Source organism: Pleurodeles waltl, chromosome 3_1 (genome assembly GCF_031143425.1).
Source record: "Pleurodeles waltl isolate 20211129_DDA chromosome 3_1, aPleWal1.hap1.20221129, whole genome shotgun sequence".
Taxonomy (NCBI): domain Eukaryota; kingdom Metazoa; phylum Chordata; class Amphibia; order Caudata; family Salamandridae; genus Pleurodeles; species Pleurodeles waltl.
In genome coordinates, this window is record NC_090440.1 from 1,374,111,925 (window position 1) to 1,374,133,993 (window position 22,069).

The 22,069-nt window shown below is 48.6% G+C and overlaps 1 protein-coding gene and 1 long non-coding RNA gene across 3 annotated transcripts in view; one reads left to right on the plus strand and one right to left on the minus strand.

The window, feature by feature from the left end:
- Positions 1-15,695, minus strand: part of LOC138285213 (uncharacterized) — a 67,898-nt gene extending 52,203 nt beyond the window's left edge. The window contains exons 1-2 of one of the 2 annotated variants that reach the window (XR_011201541.1): positions 15,642-15,694; positions 170-354 (exon numbers count right to left, since the gene is read on the minus strand). This is a non-coding gene — a long non-coding RNA (uncharacterized lncRNA). Of the gene's footprint in view, positions 1-169; positions 355-15,641 lie in introns of both variants that reach the window. The other variant, XR_011201540.1, reaches the window with a different exon arrangement.
- TBCEL (tubulin folding cofactor E like) overlaps positions 1-22,069 on the plus strand; it is a 244,719-nt gene that overhangs the window by 77,951 nt on the left and 144,699 nt on the right. The window lies entirely within an intron of this gene.

A 22,069-nucleotide genomic window follows, 5' to 3' on the forward strand; every position in this document is an offset into this window, starting at 1 on the left:
TGAATGAACATAGCAACAGGTCATGAGCTTCGCAGGTTTCTAAACGTAGATGACCACTGCTGTTGCTTTTGCCATCTCCATTCCTCCCAATGACTCCCTCCCATTTCTGTTAGTCAGCACAAACCTTGGCACTGAAAAAATAAAAAATACCAAGCCAAAGGCACTTTACCGTCAAGTCTGCGAAGATCCACATCCAGAGCTGATCCCACATAGCCTGCTCTTCCTTGCCAGCACCAAATGTTGCGGCGTTAGTCACACAAGCGCAGAACATTTTGATAGCTGCCTGTGGATCTTCCATGGTGTGTACAAGCTTGAACTTTCTGGTGCAGAGCCTGTGGGTGTCTAAAACTGAAACTTTATAACAGAGGGCACAAAAACGCATAGACCTCAGCCAGATTATGTTGTGACTTTAAAGACTCATATTGACAAGCAGGCTGTATGTCACCACACTAGACTGAGGAATAATAGTGGGTAAGAGACAAAGAGCCCACACAAACAGTTGTAGACTACAGTTCTAAGAAAGACTATTATTTTGCCACACTATGTTCTATCTTGCGTGTGATGTTTAATTAAAAGACAAGTATTAAATGGAACATTTGTTGTACACACATGGGCAGTAAATATGAACACACACTCAATGACTTAGCCCCAGACCAATAGGTTTTTTATATAGAAAAATATTCTTCTCTTAATTTACTTTAGAACCACAAGATTCTGAATTCAAGTAAGTACATAAATTGTAAGGTACTTGGCATAAGTAAATATAGAACTTGGAATGAAAACAGTAAGGTACACAGTTCTGGCAAATATGCAAATAACCTATTTTAAAAGAGGACACTGAAAAATTCAACAGTTCCTGTAGGAGGTAAGTAGAAGTTAATTTAGCAGGTAAGTAAAGTACTTACAAGTTCAGTCTCCAGGGCATAGACAGCCGACTGTTGGGGGTTCAAGTCAACCACATACACCCAGCACCAGCAACACAGGGGTGGTCAAGTGCAGAGGTCAAAGTAGCATAGGCGCTTATGGAGAAAAGGGGTGCTCCGGTTCCACTCTGCTAGCAGGTAACTACCTGCTTCCTCTGGGAGCAGACCCGGGGAGTTTTGTATAGCACTGGGTTGGGGGGTGTCCCAAACAGGCGCACAGGGCCAGCCAGGTGCAGTGTGCAAAGTAGGTGTCAGGTTTTGAATAGAAATCAATGGAGGGACCCAGGGGTCACTCTGGTGATGCAGGCAGGGCATGGGGTTCTTCTTGGGCCAACCACCGACTGGGCTAGGATGAGGGACGCCTGCTGGTCACTTCTGGACCGGTAGTTGGTTCCTCTTGGGCCTGGGGGCTGCAGGGGCAGTGCTTCTTCCAGGCGTTGGGATCTCTGTTACCAGGAAGTTGCGGTGAGGGGGAGCCTCTGGATTCTCTCTGCAGGCTTCACCGTGGGGATGCAGGGAGATTGTCTCAGGGTGGCCACGTCGTTGGAGTCACCTGGGGGTCCACGCTGCAGTGTTGGTTTCTCTGGACACAAGCTGGGGCATTGGTGCAGAGTGGTGGGGACTCACGCTTCAGGAGTGAGGTGGGTGTCATTTTAAAGATGGTTTCTTCCTTGTTGTTTGACAGAGCCCATATCCACTAGAGTTTTTTGGTCCTTTGGGTTGAAGGGCAGTACCCCGAGTCGGCAGAGGTCGCTGGTCCCGCAGGATGCGTCGCTGTTACAGGTTCTTTGAGTCTGGAGACAGGCAGGTAGGGCTGGGGCCAAGTCAGTTGTTGTCTCCATCTTCTCCACGGGTGTTTTGAGGTCAGCAGTCCTGTAGGTTTTCAGGAAATCTGAAATCCTGGGTTCAAGGTCGCCCATAAATACTGAGTGTAGGAGGGTGTTAGGGCTGGAGGGCAGTAGCCAATGGCTACTGACCTTGAGGATGGCTACACCCTCCTTGTGCCTCTCTTTGGGGAGGGGGGCACATCCCTATCCTTATTGGGAAAATCCTCTAAAACAAGATGGAGGATTTTCCAAGGAGGGGGAGGGGGGGTCACTACAGCTCTGGTCAACTTAGGGGTGGAACTGGGTGAGGGGGTGACACATCCTTGTTTTTCTCATTATCTCCGCCGGACTTTCCGTCCAAAGTTGGGGCTGTGTCCAGGGGGCGGGCATCTCCACTAGCCAGAGTGCCCTGTGGCAGTGTAACACGAAGCCTGAGGCTTTGAGCACAAAGGCTCTCACGCCAGGAGGTCAGAAACTAGTCCCTCTGTGGCAGACTGGCACAAACCAGTCAGTCTTGCATTGAAGGATTGGGTAAAATACAGGGGGCATTTCTAAGATGCCCTGAGTGCATTTTGTAATAAATCCAGCACTGGCATCAGTGTGGGTTTCTTATTTGGAGAAGTTTGATATCAAACTTCACAGTGCTCAGTGTAGCTATTATGGAGCTGTGGAGTTCGTTTTGACAAACCCACAGACCATGCTCTTAATATGGACACACTATATTTACAATGTCTAAGAATGGACTTTGACACTGTAGGGGCATATTGCTCATGCAGCTATGCCCTCACCTGTGGAATAAAGCTGTAAGGCAGGGTGCATTAAGGCCTGCTAGAGGGGTGACTTACGTATGCCAAGGCAGTATTTGGTGTGCATGCCATCCTGAAGGGGATGCCATGTCGACTTTGCCTTTTTATCCCCACCAACACACACCAACTGCAATGGCAGTGTGCCTGTGTTAGGTGAGGGATCCCTTAGGTTGGCACAACACATGCTGCAGCCCTTAGGGACCTTCCCTGGTCACAGGGCCCTTGGTACCACTGGTACCTTTTGCCAATCAATCAATCATTAAATTTATAAAGCGCGCTATGTACCCGTTAGGGTTTCAAGGTGCTGGGGGGGGGGGGGCAGCTGCTATCGGTCGAAGAGCCATGTCTTGAGGAGTTTCCTGAAGGTGAGGAGGTCCTGGGTCTGGCGCAGGGAGGTCGGCAGTGAGTTCCAGGTCTTGGCGGCGAGGTAGGAGAAGGATCTGCCGCCGGAGGTCTTGCGTTGAATTCGGGGAGCGATGGCGAGGGAGAGGTTGGCAGAGCGGAGTTGGCGGGAGTGGACGTAGAAGTTGAGTCTGTTGTTCAGGTAGGCGGGTCCGGAATCGTGTAGTGCTTTGTGCGCGTGGGTGAGGAGTTTAAAGGTGAGCCTCTTGTCCACAGGGAGCCAGTGGAGGTCCTTCAGGTGGTGGGAGATGTGGCATTGGCGGGGTATGTCGAGGATCAAGCGGGCGGATGCGTTGGAGTCGTTTGATGTCTTTTGCTAGGATGCCTGTGTAGAGTGTGTTGCCGTAGTCAAGTCTGCTACTGACAAGGGCCTGAGTCACAGTTTTTCTGGTTTCCGTCGGGATCCACTTGTAGATTCTGCAGAGCATGCGGAGGGTGTTGAAGCAGGAGGAGGAGACTGCGTTGACCTGTTTGGACATGGTGAGAGCGGAGTAGAGGATGAAGCCGAGGTTGCGTGCGTGGTTGGCAGGAGTAGGTGGGGGACCCAGTACGGTGGGCCACCAGGAGTCGTCCCAGGCCGAGGGGGAGCGTCCGAGGATGAGGACTTCCGTCTTATCGGAGTTTAATTTCAGGTGGCTGTTTCTCATCCATTCGGCAATGGATTTCAGTCCCTCGTGGAGGTTGGCTTTGGCGGTGTGTGGATCTTTAGTAAGGGAAAGGATGAGCTGGGTGTCGTCGGCATAGGAGAGGATGCTGAGGTTATGCTGACGGGCCAGCTGTGCGAGGCGTGCCATGTATACGTTGAACAGCGTTGGGCTTAGCGAGGAGCCTTGGGGGACGCCGCAGATGAGGTTGGTGGCTTCGGAGCGGAAGGGGGAGAGTCGGACTCTCTGGGTTCTGCCGGAGAGAAAATAGGAGATCCAGTTGAGGGCTTGGTCTTGAATTCCGGCTTTGTGGAGAAGAGTTAGTAGGGTGCGGTGGCAGACCGTATCGAAGGCGGCGGATCGGTCTAGGAGGATGAGGGCTGAAGTTTCGCCGTTGTCCATTTGCTGTCTGATGTTGTCTGTGGCGGCAAGGAGTGCAGTCTCAATGCTGTGATTGCGTCTGAATCCGGAATTAGAGGGGTCTAGGGGGGAGTTGTCTTCGAGGTAGTGAGTGAGCTGTGCGTTGACGATCTTCTTGATGACCTTCGCTGGGAAGGGGAGAAGGGAGATCGGGCGGAAGTTTTTGAGGTCGTTGAGGTCGGCCTTAGGTTTCTTGAGGAGGGCTTGGATATCGGCGTGCTTCCAGCTGTCCGGAAAGGTTGCGGTGTCGAAGGATAGGTTGATGATCTTACGAAGTTGGGGGGCGATGGTGGAGTCGGCTTTGTTGTAGACGTGGTGTGGGCAGGGGTCTGAGGGGGATCCTGAGTGGATGGAGTTCATTGTCTTTCGGGTTTCGGCGTCATCTACGTGGGTCCAGGTGGTGAGGCGGTCGGCGTGGGAGTAGTTGTTGGGGGTGGGGTCTGGCGGAGGTGTGGTGTTGAGGCTGTCGTGGATGGCGGCGATTTTCTGGTAGAAAAAGGTGGGGAGTGCGTCGCAGAGTTTCTGGGATGGTGGGACGTCGTTGGCGTTGGGTTTGGAGAGCTCCTTCACGATGCAGAAGAGTTCCTTGCTGTTGTGTGCGTTGTTGTTCCGGCGTTCTGTGAAGTGGGAGCGTTTGGCGAGTCGGAGGTGCTTGCGGTTGGCTTCCTTGTGGGTTGCGAGGCTGTCGGGTGTGCGCCCGAGAAGCCATTTTTTCTTGAGTTTCTGGCAGGTGCGTTTGGAGATGATCAGTTCGTCTGTGAACCAGGCTGCTTTTTTCTTTTCTTGGTTGACAGTGGGCCTCTTGAGTGGTGCGAGGGTGTTGGCGCAGTTGAGGATCCACTGTTGGAGGTTGATGGCGGCGGAGTCTGGGTCGGTGGGGTCGGACGGTGGGTTCTTGGCGAGGGTGCTGGTTAGTTGGTCTTCGGTGACTTTTCACCAGCGGCGGTGTGCCGGTAGTGGGGTGCGGTGGTGTTCGTGTTTTTCTTGAATGTGAAGTGGACGCAGTGGTGGTCGGTCCAGTGGAGTTCGGAGGTGTGGCTGAATGAGATGTGGTTGATTGCAGTGAAGAGTGGGTCTAGGGTGTGACCGGCGATGTGGGTGGGTGTGTTGACCAGTTCTCTTAGTCCGAGGTTGGAGAGGTTGGTGGTCAGTGATGCGGTGTTGGTGTCGTCGTTGTTCTCCAGGTGGAAGCTGAGATCTCCCAGGAGGATGTAGTCCGTTGAGGCGAGGGCGTAGGTGCTTGCGAGGTCGGAAATGGTGTCACTGAAGGGGGCTCTTGGTCATGGAGGTCGGTACCAGGGACTTATCTGTGTGCGAGGGGTGTCCCATTTTGGGGAAATAATGGTACATTTTAACTGAAAGAACACTGGTGGTGGGGCCTGGTTAGCAGGATCTCAACACACTTCAGTACTCAGTAGAGTCAGCATCAATAGCAGCAAAAAAATGTTTGGGGTAGGTGGGGGTTGTGGACTGCAAAAAGGAGGCATTTTCCTACAGAGGGTGTGTAAGCTTGTTGAGGAGACAGCGTTAATTTGTTGTGTTATTGATAGAGAAGCCAAGGGGTAAAGGCCAGGTTATGCAATTGGTTAATGTGGGGGGGGGGCATTAACATGAGTGGGGGGGCCACCAGGAGTCGTTCCAGGCAGAATGGGGTGTAGGCAATCACAAGCATTTCTTGTCTGAGTTGAGCTTGAGGCAGCTGACGTCCATCCAAGGGCAGACTGCTCTCCTCCCATTGGGAAAATGCATCTTGGCTTGAGCAGAGTCGTCCGACATGGAGAGGATCAGTTGGGTGTCATTGTCGTAGGAGACTATCTTTACCTCGTGTTTGATGATCTTAGCGAGCGAGCCATGAAGAGGTTAAAAAGCTTCTGGCAGTGTGTGGATCCTTGGGCTACTCTGCAGCAAGTGTCTAAGTTCTGATGTGAATGGTGGTAGTCTGACCCTCTGTGTTCTTCTGGTGAGGAAGGACCAGATCCAGCTCAGGGCTTTGTCTCAGATGCCAGCGTCGAGCAGCCTGTCAGAGAGGCTGAAGTGGGAGACTGTCTAGAAGGCAGCAGAGAGGTCTAGAAGGTTGAGTGCGGCAGTGCCTACGCTGTGCAGTATGATGCGTATGTTGTTGGTGGTGTCCAAAAGTACAGTTTCGGTGCTGTGATTGCTTCCAGATCGGAAATGGGAAAGTTCTAGAATACGGTGTCTCTCGAGGAACTCTACGAGTTCCTAGTTGATGGCTTTTTCCGTTACCTTGGCTGGGAAAGTGAGCAGAGACATGGGTCAGTAATTCTTCAGCTCCCTAGGGTCGGCTTTGGGTTTCTTGAGTAGCGGGCGGATTTCTGCGTGTTTACAGTCTGAGGGGAATGTGGCAGTCTTAAACGATAGGTTGATGGTTCAGCAAAGCTCTGGTGAAATGATGGGAATGACAAGCTTGAGGATGTGATGAGGGCATGGATCTGAGGGTGCTCCCAAGTGGATGGAGTTCATTATTCTTTGGGTGTCCTCTACAGTAATGGTGGTTCAGCAGTTCGTATCTGGTGGGGGAGCAAGGTCCATGGTGCTGAGCGGTGAAGGCGGGCTCTGTATGCTGAAGCCTTTGTAGATGTCCCAGATCTTACAGTGAAAGAAGATGGGGAAGATCGTTGCGGAGGTCTTGGGAGGGAGGGATGGATGAGGTTTCTGCCCTGCGGTTCGTGAACTCTTTGACAAGGATGAAGAGCTCTTTGATATTGCGAGTGCTGGTGTTGAGGCATGCATGAAATGCAGCTTTTTGGGTGGTTCGTATGTTCTGGTGGTACATTGTATTTTTGCAGGCGGTGCGGTTTGGTGGATTTGTGGAGGCTCCATTTGCATTACAATCGTCTGAGGCGCGCTTGGATTGATGTAGGTCTTGCGTAAACCACTTGGGAGTTTTGCTATGTAGACTCCATGCCAATTTCCTTAGGGGGGCTACATTGGCTGCACATTCAGAGTCAGCGCTTTAGTTTGCCTGCGGATTCATTGGAGTGGTTGACAGCGTTTGGTGATCTGTGCTTCCGTGACTATACCCCAATGTTTGCCAGGGGGTTAGGGAATGTGGTGGCGTGCAGTGTTTGAGTAGGTTAAGTAGATGTACTTGGTCAGCCAACAGTGTTTGGAGGTGTGGATGAAGGTGAGGTTGTCCCCTGCTGAGAGAATGGCGTAGAGGATGTGAAGGGGTTTGTGGGTAGGGACGATGACTAGTTGTTTGACGCCGAGAATTGTGGGGTCGTACAGGATGTTTGATGTATTGGGGGTCATTGAGGGTATCAAGCTGTAAATCGAGATCACAGAGTGGGATGTAACAGGAGGAAGTGAGTGCTTGGAGAGGCAATGAGGTTGACAATGTCTTGTAAAGACTGGGGTTGAGGTGCAGGTGGCCTGTAGATGAGGGTGCCACGTAGGAAGGTGTTTCGGTTGGTCAGGATGTGGAAATGTAGATGCTCATGCGTTGACAGAATGTGACTAGATGATGAAAGGCGGAGGTTGTTCTAGTAGATTATGGCAATGACACCTCCAGGAAGGTTGGCTCTGTCCTTGTGTATGATTTTGTAGTTGTGCGTAATGGCCGTGGCAATGTCCGTGGTAGCTGCAGGGGTGATCCAACTCATAGCGAGATGGTGACGTCCAGAGCTGTTGAGTCGAGGTCTCAGACTTGTAGTGCATGCTTGACGAGGGAGCATGTGTTAAGAAGCAGTGAGAAATCATGAGGTGGTACTTGGGAGTATGCTGGAGCAGGCGCAGCAAGAAAATTATCCATGTTTGTACATGTGGTCAGCTTGGTGGCATGCTGATGATCTTATGGGGTTCAGGGCACGTAGAGTGCTTACGTTAAACCAGCAGAAGGGGTGAGAACCAGGGTCCCTGGTGCTGGGTGGCGTCCATGCACAAACAGGCTTCCCTGTGGCCGTCGTTAAGGAAGAGAGGCATGGAGGCGGTGGTCCAGCGATAAGGAGGTGGGAGAAGCGCTTTGCTACGGGTGGGTGGGGATGCTGGGACAACAGCATTGCGGGGTAAACACGAGGGAAAAAACGAGAAAAGGACAGAAAAGCAGCAAGTGAAAGGGAAAAAAAAGGTCCAATTATTATGCCCAGTGGTGCCTCTGAAATGGGGGAGACTTAAAAAAGAGGCCTTTGAAGAAAGTGCAAATAGGACAGGAAGTGCAGTGACTAGTTGCAGACTCGCTAAGGGGGATTATGCATCCATGTGTGGGAAGAATAGCCAGCCCATTTAGATGTGCCAGCTGCACCATTTCATCCTGCCCAAGGTGGGCCATCAGGATATTTATGATCCAGTCACACCTGAGCTCCCTTGGCGTGTGCCTGTCTGGAGGGAATGCACAAGAGATGATGCGTCACCCACCCAAACATGTAGACATGCCAGTAGGCAGTAAATATTTAAGAAAATAAAACGGCAAATTTATTAATGTGACATTTTCAGCCACACAAATTAATGTTAGACTTGACCATAAGTTGTGATTTTGAATTGCGAGTCCATAGACACCAAAGTCCAAATTTTGTTTTTTTCAATTCGAAATTAGACAGGCTGCTTCAAGGTAACCCTGATGTTAGCTTAAGTGAAAGTTAGGCCTTGCGGTGGTGAAAGACAAGTGTAATAGTTTTTGTATTACCACAACAGGTTAAAATTAAAAATACACGTCCAACTTGCCCCTGGCCTTTGATCTGTCCCAGGCCCACTAAAGGGGTTACATATGTTTTAAAAATAAAGGTTTGAACCTGGAAAGATTTAACTTGACAGATCAAAATGGAAGTTTAGAACTGCACACACAGACTCTGGAATGACAAGCAAGTTATGTTGACCTACTACTTGGGATGCGCAATCATTACTGTGGGCGCACTAGTAGCCTTTAATTTACAAATCCAGGGCGTAGGTAAGTACAATTTATTAGGGACTCATAAGTAAATCTAATATGCCAACTGTGTTAAGCATACATCACCATATTTTAAGGCAAGAGCGCATGCACTTCAGCACTGGTTAGTAGTGGTAAAGTGCTCAGAGGCCCAACAACAAGAAAAAGTCTGAGAAAGAGTAGGGAGGCCAACATTTGGGGGTGAACCTTAAGAGAAGGACATTTGACAATAAGCAAAACGCAAAATACATACAGATATTGTATTTGATTCTCATTTTTGAACCACTGTAACAATATGTCCTGCAGAAAAAAATATAAACTGAGCAGATAGGATAGATGCTCGTACAAAATACCAGTAGACTGGACTAACCAATTAACTGAAAGAAGAAATTGACTGCCCATACACAATTAAGTTCAGCTGCTAACTGTAAATCAACTATATTAACAGGGGAGCTATACTTTATGTGAGTTATACTAAGTATGATGATGTACCTCAACTAACCAGAACCTCACCTACTTATCTCAAATGTCCGTAATACAAATGAAGGTCACTCTTCTTTCCATGAAAGAAACAGTAATGGGGCAGATGTCCGACAATACAAGATTGTATAGATCCTCTGAAAAATGGCCATTTCATTTTGGAATCTTTGAGAAACACTGCACTGGTCGCCACCATGCTCTACACCACTCTACTCTGTACTAATACATTCTGCACCAATACACTCTATTCCACTGTATTCTATGACACTGCTCTGTCCCATGCCACTGTACTCTACGCCAGTGCACTCTAAACAACTGCACTGTATGCCGCTGCCCTTTACTCTGCACCACTGTTCTCTGTGCCACTCCACTGACACTACAAAACTGCACTCTATCAATCAATCAATCAATCATTAGATTTATAAAGTGCGCTATGTACCCGTTAGGGTTTCGAGGCGCGGGGGGGGCAGCTGCTATCGTTCGAAGAGCCATGTCTTGAGGAGTCTCCTGAAGGTGAGGAGGTCCTGGGTCTGGCTTAGTGAGGTCGGGAGTGAGTTCCAGGTCTTGGCGGCGAGGTAGGAGAAGGATCTGCCGCCAGAGGTCTTGCGCTGGATTCGGGGGACGATGGCGAGGTTGGCAGAGCGGAGTTGGCGTGAGGGAACATAGACGTTGAGTCTGGTGTTCAGGTAGGTGGGTCCAGTGTCGTGTAGTGCTTTAGTGTGCGTGGGTGAGGAGTTTAAAGGTGATCCTCTTGTCCACAGGGAGCCAGTGGAGGTCCTTCAGGTGGTGGGAGATGTGACATCGGCGGGGTATGTCGAGGATCAGGCAGGCGAATGCGTTCTGGATGCGTTGGAGTCATTGGATGTCTTTAGTTGGGATGCCTGTGTAGAGTGCGTTGCCGTAGTCGAGTCTGCTACTGACGAGGGCTTGGGTCACCGTCTTTCTTGTTTCTGTTGGAATCCACTTGAAGATTCTGCGGAGCATGCAGAGGGTGTTGAAACAGGAGGAGGAGACTGCGTTGACCTGTTTGGACATGGTGAGAGAGGAGTCGAGGATGAAGCCGAGGTTTCGTGCGTGGCTGGCTGGGTGGGGGGCCCAGGGCGGTGGGCCACCAAGAGTCGTTCCAGGCCGAGGGAGAGCGACAGAGGATGAGGACTTCCGTCTTGTCGGAGTTTAGTTGCAGGCGGCTGTTGCTCATCCACTCGGCGATGGATTTCAGTCCCTCGTGGAGGTTGGCTTTGGCGATGTGAGGATCTTTGGTCAGGGAGAGGACGAGCTAGGTGTCGTCGGCGTAGGAGAGGATGCTGAGGTTGTGCTGACAGGCCAGTTGTGTGAGGGGGGCCATGTAGACATTGAACAGCGTTGGGCTTAGCGAGGAGCCTTGGGGGACGCCGCAGATGAGGTTGGTGGCTTCGGAGCGGAAGGGTGAGAGTCGGACTCTCTGTGGAGATCCAGTTGAGGGCTTTGTCTTGGATACCGGCTTCGTGGAGGCGATTTAGTAGGATGCGGTGGCATACCGTGTCGAAGGCAGCGGAGAGGTCTAGGAGGATGAGGGCTGAAGTTTCGCCGTTGTCCATTTGTTGTCTGATGTCATCTGTGGCGGCGAGGAGTGCAGTCTCTGTGCTGTGGTTGCGTCTGAAGCCGGATTGGGAGGGGTCTAGGATGGAGTTGTCTTCGAGGTAGTGGGTGAGCTGGGCGTTGACGATCTTCTCGATGACCTTCGCTGGGAAGGGGAGGAGGGAGATCGGGCGGAAGTTTTTGAGATCGTTGAGGTCAGCCTTAGGTTTCTTGAGGAGGGGTTGGATTTCTGCGTGCTTCCAGCTGTCCGGGAAGGTAGCGGTGTTGAAGGAAAGGTTGATGATCTTGCGGAGTTGGGGGGGCGATGGTGACGTCGGCTTTGTTGAAGACGTGATGTGGGGAGGGGTCAGAGGGAGATCCTGAGTGGATGGAGTTCATGGTCTTTAGGGTTTTGGCGACGTCTACGTGGGTCCAGGTGGTGAGGCGGTCGGCGTGGGAGGAGTTGTTGGGGGTGGGGGTCAGGGGGAGGTGAGGTGTTGAAGCTGTTGTGGATGGCTGCGATTTTCTGGTAGAAGAAGGTGGAGAGATCGTCGCAGAGTTTCTGGGATGGTGGGACGTCGTTGACGTTGGGGTTGGAGAGCTCCTTCACGATGCAGAAAAGTTCCTTGCAGTCGTGTGTGTTGTTGTTAAGGCGTTCTGTGAAGTGGGAGCGTTTGGCGCGTCGGATCAGTTGGTGGTGTTCGCGGTTGGCTTCCTTGAGGGCTGCAAGGCTGTCGGGTGTGCGCTCGAGGATCCATTTTTTCTTGAGTTTCTGGCAGTTGCGTTTGGAGGTGATCAGTTCGTCTGTGAACCAGGCTGTTTTTTTCTTTTCTTGGTTGACGGTGGGTCTCTTGAGTGGTGCTAGGATGTTGGCGCAGTTGAGGATCCATTGTTGGAGGTTGATGGCGGCGGAGTCCGGGTCGGGTGGTGGGTTTTTGGCGAGGGTGCTGGTTAGTTGTTCTTCTATGGTGACTTTTCCCCAGCGCGGTGAGGCGGTAGTGGGGTGCGGTGGTGTTCGGTGTTTTTCTTGAAGGTGAAATGGACGCAGTGGTGGTCGGTCCAGTGGAGTTCGGAGGTGTGGCTGAAAGAGATGTGGTTGCTTGCAGAGAAGAGTGGGTCAAGGGTGTGACCGGCGATGTGGGTGGGTGTGTTGACCAGTTGTCTGAGTCCGAGGTTGGAGAGGTTGGTGGTCAGAGATGCGGTGTTGGCGTCATTGTTGTTCTCCAGGTGGAAATTGAGGTCTCCCAGGAGGATGTAGTCTGTTGAGGCGAGGGCGTGGGTGCTTGCGAGGTCGGAGATGGTGTCGCTGAAGGGGGCTCTTGGTCCTGGAGGACGGTATATGAAGGTTCCTCTGAGGGTAGTGTTGGGGTCCGTGTGGATCTGGAAATGAAGGTGTTTGGCTGTCTTGAGGGTGTCTTCCGTGTGGGTGTGGATCTTGAGGGTGGATTTGTGGGCGATGGCTATCTCTCTACCGATTCCGTTGGTGCGGTCTCTTCTGGTGCTCTTGTAACCGTCAGGGATGGCGATGGCGATGTCTGGGGCCGAGGAGTCGTTCCACCAGGTTTCGGTTAGGAAGGCTACGTCTGGGGCGGTGGTGTCGAGCAGGTTCCCAGAGCTGGATGGCGTGCTTTCGTGCGGAGCGTGTGTTGAGGAGGATGCAGTTCAGGTGGTTGTTGTTGGTTGTTGTAGGCTTCGTTGTTCTGTTGCAGGTGAACTTGCAGGTGCGGCAGGAGAAGGGTCCTTTGGTGTGCTTCGGGGTGGCCTGGAAGCAGGCTGTGGATGGGCCAGGGTTGAGGGCGAGGAGTTCGCTGGCCGAGTAGCGAAGGCTGGGGATGCGGGGGCGTGAGGACCAGGGGGGGGGGGTGGATACGCTGGGCGCAATCCAGGCGCGGACGCACAGCGCCAGCCATTAAGAAGGGAGGGGGGAGGGAGAGAGGAGCAGCTGGGGGGCAGGAGGAAATGGCGAATGGGGGCGGGGCTGCAGGGAGGCAGCGGCAAGGGTAGATTGGCAAGGGGGAGCGCCCAAGGGGCGAAAAAACCAGGGGAAAAAGCAAGGCACAAACAGTAAGGATAAGTTCAAAAACAGTCACAAAATACAATTCTGGCACAAATTACAATCGGGGTTCAGCTATCAGAAGGGGCACAACGGGGGCAGAAGCGCAAGGAGGCAAGGCGCTGAAAAAAGAAAAAAACACTTACAGGACGGCGAAAAGCGGCACACGGGTCAAGTGAAGCTTAAACAGAGCCCACTAGACACCAGGGATGAGACGCAGGAGGATGCCTGCGGGTGGAGGAGGGCCTCGAACACACTAGCAGCAGCGTGGGCGGGGGTCAGGGGCACGAGACAGCAGGGTGGTGCTGCGGACGTGGGGGGCGAGCTCTAGACCTAAAGCAGGTCAGAGGTCGCTCATTCGCGACGCGCAGCGCCAGCCATTAAGAAGGGAGGGGGGAGGGAGGAGCAGCTGGGAGGAGGGAGGGAGCGGCGAATGGGGGCGGGGCCGCAGGGAGGCAGCGGCAAGGGTAGATCGGCAAGGGGGAGCGCCCAAGGGGCGAAAAAACCAGGGAAAAAAGCAAGGCACAAACAGTAAGGAAAAGTTCAAACACAGTCACAAAAAACAATTCTGGCACAAATTACAATCGGGGTACAGCAATCAGAAGGGGCACATCGGGGGCAGAAGCGCAAGGAGGCAAGGCGCTGAAACAAAAGGAAAAAACACTTACAGGACGGCGAAAAGCAGCACACGGGTCAAGTGAAGCTTAAACAGAGCCCACTAGACACCAGGGATGAGGCGCAGGAGGATGCCTGCGGGTGGAGGAGGGCCTCGAACACGCTAGCAGCAGCGTGGGCGAGGGTCAGGGGCACGAGACAGCAGGGTGGTGCTGCAGACGTGGGGGGCGAGCTCTAGACCTAAAGCAGGTCAGAGGTCGCTCACTCGCAACACGCAGCGCCAGCCATTAAGAAGGCAGGAGCAGCTGTGGGGCGGGAGGGAGCGGCGAATGGGGGCGCGGCTGCAGGGAGGCAGCGGCAAGGGTAGATCGGCAAGGGGGAGCGCCCAAGGGGCAAAAAAAACAGGGAAAAAAGCAAGGCACAAACAGTAAGGAAAAGTTCAAAAACAGTCACAAAATACAATTCTGGCACAAATTACAATCAGGGTACAGCAATCAGAAGGGGCACATCGGGGGCAGAAGCTCAAGGAGGCAAGGCGCTGAAACAAAAAGGAAAAAACACTTACAGGACGGTGAAAAGCGGCACACGGGTCAAGTGAAGCTTAAACAGAGCCCACTAGACACCAGGGATGAGGCGCAGGAGGATGCCTGCGGGTGGAGGAGGGCCTCGAACACGCTAGCAGCAGCGTGGACGGGGGTCAGGGGCACGAGACAGCAGGGTGGTGCTGCAGACGTGGGGGGCGAGCTCTAGACCTAAAGCAGGTCAGAGGTCTACACCTCACTATTCTTTACTACTGCACTCTATGCCACTACACTGCATCACTGCACCCTATGCCACTGCACTCTAGGCACTATACTCTGCACTGCACCACTCTACGCCACTGCACTCTGCAACGAGTCTACTCTGCACTCTATGACACTGCACCACTCTGCATTACTGCACTCTCTGCCGCTCTATTGTATGCCACTCTATGCTACTCTACCACATGCCACTGCACTCTAAACTACACTGTACACCACTACCTTCTACTCTGCAACACTGCACTCTCCGCCACTGTACAGCAATTTACTCTGTACTACTGCATTCTGCGCTACTGCACTCTATGCCACTCTACATCAATCCACTCTACGCAACTGCACTGTACAGCATTATAATCAACTCTGCACTGCACCACTCAACACTACGCCACTGCACTCTCTGCGAAACAAGTCTACTCTGCACTCTATGCCACTGCACCACTCTACACTACTGCACTCTGCCACTCTATTGTATGCCACTCTACTTTGTCCCATGCCACTGCACTCTACACAACTGCACAGTACCCCACTGCACTGTACTCTAAATGAACTTTACGCCACTATGCCACTAACTTATAGCCATGCTAAACAGCAGCCACTCTGGTCAAAACACATTGGCAAAGCCAATAACTCTTGCGTAGACAAGACCTATTGGCTTTGCCAATGCCTGTTAGTACTATGAGGTAGGATGTCCCTGAAAGAACTGTAAATGTGTAAGTCCTTGTTTTAAACATGCAACTGATGCCTCGTCGGGGGTAGTGAACGTTATATAAATACAATTACATCATAATATAGGCTGCTACAAAATGTGCAAATACATTCCAGTTAAATTTTAAAAAGTGTTTTTCAAATACAGATTTGATTAATATATAGTTTATACCTAATACTAACATTATTTATAACAGTCTAATAAAACCACACACTCCACAGCTCACCTTGGAACACCATTACAGTATCTCTCTGAAAGAAAATATCTTTGCTATTAAAAAACTTCAAGTGACTCCTTTGGTTAAAGTCAATGCAGGTTTTCAATCCCCTTTATGTTTGCAGATTTACCAGTTGCCCACGTTTGAAATGCGTGCGGCGTCCCGAGCTGCTTCTAACGGCCCAATGAGGTGCCGTGACGCAGCTCGGGAACAGGTAACTAGTAGAAGGGCAGTGACACAAAAGAAAGTTAGTGAAAGAGGAAAGCCGAGATTATATATATAGAATATATAATCGGCACGAGTACTGACCTTAAAGAAGGGGTAGCGCCGCTCCGACGAGTCTGTAACGCGGTACTGCTGCTCGACCGCAATCCGTTGTGCCCCCTGGCAATGCGACCGTTGAAATGAAAAACGCGCATGCGCGTCATCCGCGATAAAAATTCAAAGTGCGCATGCGCTTCCGAAGTGCCCGTTGAGGGGAGCAGTTTAAGACGGCGAAATTGACCAAATCGCCGGTGCGCATGCGCACAGTTCTGCGCATGCGCACATAATAGAGCCGACCCGATTCGGACGGGGAGCGGCTAAAGATAGAACACCGGTACTCTTCAATTAAAAGTATTACGTTTTTCTTCAGGTATGCCGGTACTCTCCCTCTCAAAATAAAAAAGTGCCGGTCCTCAGTACCGGAGAGTACCGGCCCATTTAAAGCACTGGACTACGGGCCACATATTCCATGGGCGATGATGGTTTGTGCTTTCCTTGCATTGCGTGCCCCCTTTCTCCTCACATTGGAACATGTTTATAATGCTCTCCATCTATCATTACGTTTGAAATAGGGGCTGGTACCTTTATAATCACTTTAGTTCCTAATCAACAGGGGCCTACTCCCAAAGCCATTTCGGTAGCTAACTTGGACTTTAGTGTCTTGTGTTGCGATTTTAAATATATGGTTTCTGTTTAAAACATTAATTTACCCTAACAATGCAATTTACTCACAAATACCATTGGAATTGCATGGTGTTTTATTATTTATGTGGAAATGTGCCTACAGACATTGAGGGGAGTGTGAGGGGAGTTACAGTTTTGAAATATTAGTTAGCACTCGAAACCTTGAGAGGTTGTGTGTATTCACAGTCTTTTACAGGGCACAGTTCCGTTATGGATACTGCCATGCATTTACTGCTATCAAGGACAGGAGTTAATATTTTCTAGCATGGCAACGTGGAGAAACACCCTGGAAGTGGTTGAGGCTTAGGAAAGTCTTTCTCCCAGTAAAAATACTTCTTTTGTGGAGATATTTTTTTTGAGAGCAGATGCAGTTTTACACCTGCTTAACAGTTAAGGGTCTATGAGTAACATGTAATCCACAAAATAATTCCCCACATACTCCTCGGGATATTACAGAAGTCCAGGAGTAGTGAACACATCTGAATTTTATGGTAATTGGAAATTTAAATCGGTGTGTGTGTGCATATATATATATATATATATATATATTCCCTGAAAAAACAAAGGTTACAAGGACGTAATAGCTTGGAACCAGAATAAAAATAAAAAAACCTTAGAAATTCACTAAAAAAAAAACAAAGGTTGCTATGACGTTATAGACAGTTACAGATTTTACACACAAAACCACAGAAATTCAGCAGTTGTAGTTATATTTATCTCATGAAACTACAACTTGGTAGTTGAAACTACAACTAAGGTGACTATAACTCGCGCCCCCCACGCACAGTTTTCTCATCAATAATTGTATTGCAAATGTTGCAGTGATATTATCCTTGAAGTCGTACAAGATGTCATGACTAATGTAGCCGAGTGGCTGCATTGTTCAGTGAGTGGGGGGGCAAGTGGTTTTGTGTGTCTGATTGGGTGTGTAAATGGCTGGATAAGTGTGTGAGCGGGTGTGCGAATGGTTGTGTAAGTGGTTCTGAGACTGGATGTGGTAGTGGTTTTCTAGGTCTGCGAGAATGTGTGAGTGTATGAGTGACTGTGTGGGTGTGCTACTAGTTTTGTGGTTCTGTGAGTTAGTGTGTGAGTGGCTGTGTGGGTGTGTGAGTGGTTGTGTGGGTTTGTAGGTGTATGAGTTGCTGTATGTGTCAGTGAGTAAGTGTGGTAGTGGTTTTCTGGTCTGTGAATGAGTGGGTCTGTGAGTGGGTTTGTTTTTTTTAATTGGGGTCTGAATCTGTGGATCCATCGCTGAGTCACACAGGGGGCCGTGCTGAGCACCGCAGAGGATAAGCAGATCCTCACGTGCCCCTGGAAACTTCATTGGGTAATTTCTTGCCCATGAGGGGGGTCCTTCAGACACCCCTCCATCAGTCATATGGGGTCAGTATACTACTCTCCTGACCCTCTGTACCGTATTTTATTTTTATTCCACCCCCTCCTCCGAACCGTGTACTAATTCACAAAAATGGCAGCTGGAACTTTCCTGTCAGGTTGCGGCCAGCTAATCTTAGCATTGCTGTTGACACATGGATCCACATCTCTAGATATACATAAATAATTTTCTTTAATAATTCCAAAACTACTGAACAGATTTACAGCAAATCACAAAAAGATATCTTTCTGGACCAAGGTCTAGCTTTCTGCCAAATATAGTGTAATTCCGTTCAGCGGGTCGGACTGCAGCTGTGTCTAAATTCCCTATGGGAAATTGCACGGGGAAAACGTTTTTTGGGACCCCTCCCTCTTTTTCTCAGCCCTGTTTAATGAATTATCCCAAAAATTTTCAGACATCATCTGAAGTGAGTGGCAAACTAGTTTTGAAAATTTCTTAAAGATTCATCAAACAGCACCAAAGTTATTAGCAAAACAAAAAAACACTTCTCCCTTGGAAACTATGTCCTTAACATTACTACCTACTGGCGGCTACCAGTAGGATGTGTATATTTATTTTTATATATACACTGAAAAAAATCAAAGGTTACAGGAACATTATAGTTGGGGAAATAGAATTAAAAAAATATAGATATTTACTTAAAAAACAAATGTTACCGGGACGGTATAGTTAGGCTCATGTTTTAAATGTACAAAACCATGAAAATTCACCTGCTATAGTTAGTTATCTTAGGTAACTATAACTCGTTCTGCAAGGTAATTATAACTCAGGCCCCCGCCTTGCACAGTATGTTCGTCAAAAATGTTACTGGAAATATCACATTTATATTATCAGTGATGTTTTCAGAGGTTACCAGGACACACTGCAGAAGTCCAAAGAATCTTATAATTGAAATACGTATGCATAAAGTCTCTAACACGTATGAGTGATAATTCGTGGTTTATTCTTCACAAGGATGAAGATTCCAATATGTAATTTACAGCGGACACATGTTTCTTCATCAATACTTTCTGAAGGCTGCGAAAATTAAAATATACAAATTCTAGATTACACTTACTTACGAGAAAGGGGATTTTTTTTTATATCCAAGTGACCATAAGTCCAACACTTCAGTAAGAGAAAAGTGTATCACTCCCAGATTTAAGTTAGGAAACAAAGCACAGAAGGCCCATCACCATGACTAGTGCTTAGGATGCTAAAATTGTAAGTAATCGAAGAAAACAGAGTTACCATGCAAAATGCACCAACAGTGTCAGAAAGTATCAAGCCTGAAAAAAAGATTCCTGCTCCATAAAAGTCAGGCAAAGAGAAGCAGAGAAAACGGTTCAAAATTGTGAATATGTGATAAATATAGTGTAATTCATCTGTGCACTATAAAGTGAGACGACATACCCTAATCGGAAAATATATACGTCAATAATCAGAGCATATTAATCTTAGTAAGTGGACTACTGAGAAAAAAAACATCCAAGATGCAACAGCTAATCAAAAATCTCCCTCCATGATAATTCTATAGACATCAAACACTGACGAGTAAGGTACTTGTTAATGAGATGCCGGCATGGTAATCTATAAACTCCATGAAAAGGTTGCTCGCCTCTTAACCAGTTATGCTAAAAATTTCCCACTCAAGAGCGCTGTTGCTTTGCCCACGAATATAAACAAGAGGCTATTCATATAAAGCACGCAATGTTTAGCCAATAATAGCGTGATGTGAGTCAATGATGGTATTATTGTACGAAATTGAAAAAACGCTAACAGGACGTGATAAGCCTGTTAATATTAAAAACAATGACGAGTAAGGTGCTTGTTAATAAGGTGCCGGCATGATAATCTACAGACCCTGTATGAGGGTCACTCGCTTCTTAACCAGTGGCGGTAAAAGTTTCCTGTGCCACCGCACTATGGTTTGGCCCACGTATATAAAAAGAGACTGTTCCGTGCAGCGCATAATTATTTGGCCAATAGTAGCAAAATAGAAATCAACAATAGCACTTTTGTACATAATTAAAGAAACCCTAACCCATTGGTTCCCAAACCTTTTCAACCCGCGGCTCCCTTGACCTAGTTGCCATTGTCCGTGGCTCCCCAATATTTTTGGGTGGGGCGATGTAGGCCCGGCCTCAGGAGCACTTCCATTTTTCTCCCTGAAAATAATTGAGATGAAGCCGCTGAAGGTATTATAATCATCAATGAATCTTCAAGTAAGGCCTTCAGTGGTTTGCACACACCCTAACCTCAATATCCTGATGCGTGCATGTCACTTTCCTTGTTTGCATCAATGCTGCTCACATAATGTTGATTGATGTTAGCTTAGGTGCCAGGTGAGGTGTAAGTATTCTGCCCTACTTTATCTTTACATGTCTTTGGTGGATTTGAATTGGAACTCTCCCAAGGAAACTCATAGCAACAGTTTAGTTCAGACTGCTCTCTCCCTCCCACCACCACATGCTCCTTTTTCATTCTTCATTGGTCAGCAGTCAGGGCATCTCTGGTGCCTTTCCCATGCTGTATCTTCCCTTTTGACACCCAGTACTAAATTTGAAATTGAACCAAATAAGTTTCAGCGATCATGTTTCTGCTGTTAGCTAGTATTTTCTGGGATTTAAGCACAACGCAACCTCTACAATAAGGGCGTCACACTTTTATCCTAGCAGATGCATCATTCTGTCACCATATGAAGCCACAGATGTACACTAGTTCTTCTTTGTGCGACATTAAGAGTGCTGAATTCAATTAGCAGTACATCCGCTGTGCATCACCATTTTATAGATCATTAATCATGATGTTTAGGTAGTGCTTGCTCCTACTCTAATTTTGCTCCATAGCAGTATAGATAAATATGTGTAGTATGATGACATTCAAGTTTTTGTCCCCAGATAGGTGGAAGGCTAAGGCGTCACAGACTGATTTCATGCTTTCCACCTCTATCTCGTACAAATTAGTTTGTAGACTGCAGCTAGAATCCTGAAGCGAATGATTGCTTCTTTCAACCTTAAGGTGCCATCGACTGCAGCAGTTAGTTTCTTAATAACAACCAAATTGAAAGCACATGTGAAACACTTAATTTTATGGTGCACACTATGCTAGTAGTTAATATAAACTAACATTTATTATCACTACCTCTGAACATCAGACTAATGTTTTACAGCAACTGATACACAGCACTATGGCACGGACACAGTTGAACCACTGCTAAACGCCTTTATGGCTGGCTGAGAGATAAAACAGGTGCATGCATTTTGAGCTTTTTATTTTAGAAATATCTAAATTTTCATTTCTCTTACCTGATGTGCGCGTAAGGCTGGTGCAGCTTCTTTCTTTGAACAATAACCCTGTCCTCGTTTAGTTCATCACAGGGCAGGGTGGGGTTAACTTTGAGGCTTGCTCAGTTGTGATTGATGTGTAACTCTGCCTGCTGCAAAGCTGAAGTCCACATTGTTCCAGAGTAACTTTATGGGTGGGGGAGGTCCTTCAGGAAGAAATGCAATGCAATGGCTTTGCCCAGGCTGGTGATATCACAAGAAATGGGGTCTCTAGTTGGCTGTAGTTTGCACCCTGTCCAAGTAGGGACCCTCACTCTAGTCAGGGTAAGGGAGTCACACAGCTAATATAACCCCTGCTCACCCCCTTGGTAGCTTGACTCAAGCAGTCTGACTTATCTCAGAGGGAATATGTAAAGTCTTTGTACACACACAGTAACATAGTGAAAACACCACAAAAGTATTCCACACCAGTTTAGAAAAACAGCCAATATTTATCTGAGTAAAACAACACCAAAGCAACAAAAATCCTACATACACAAGCAAAGATACAGATTTTCAAAGATGAAACCTTAGTATAGCGCCTGAAAACACAATAACTCCAACTGGAGCTATCACAGCACCTTGATGGAGTCGCTTCCATCACTCCAACGCCATTCGCAAGGGAGTGGAGGCACTTAATGGAGTCGCACGGACCCCAGGTACAATACCTTGGAAAACATTGAGGAAACAACAACGTTGCACGGAGTCTGGGAGGTGAGGCATCGCTGGAGTCGGTGCGGCGCGGTTCCTTACTGCTACAGTGAAAGTTAGGCATTGGTTCCTTAATCCTAAGCAGGGGAGGTGAGGCTTTAGTTCCCTACGGTTGTAGCAGAGGTGATGCAGCATCGATGGCGAGGGTTCCTGTGGATAACTGTAAAAGGACAATTGGGTGTGGTCCTATAAAGCCTCAGTGGGAAAGGGACCATTCAATTAATTACATACATCAAAGGTCCCCACTGGATATTGATTAATAATTTCATAAAAAGACACCAAGCAGTATCTCAAATTCTGTGTGTCCATAATTATTTCATTTCCCATCAAATTATACAATTTTTTGTTTTTTCACAAAACTCCTTATAAAATCAAAC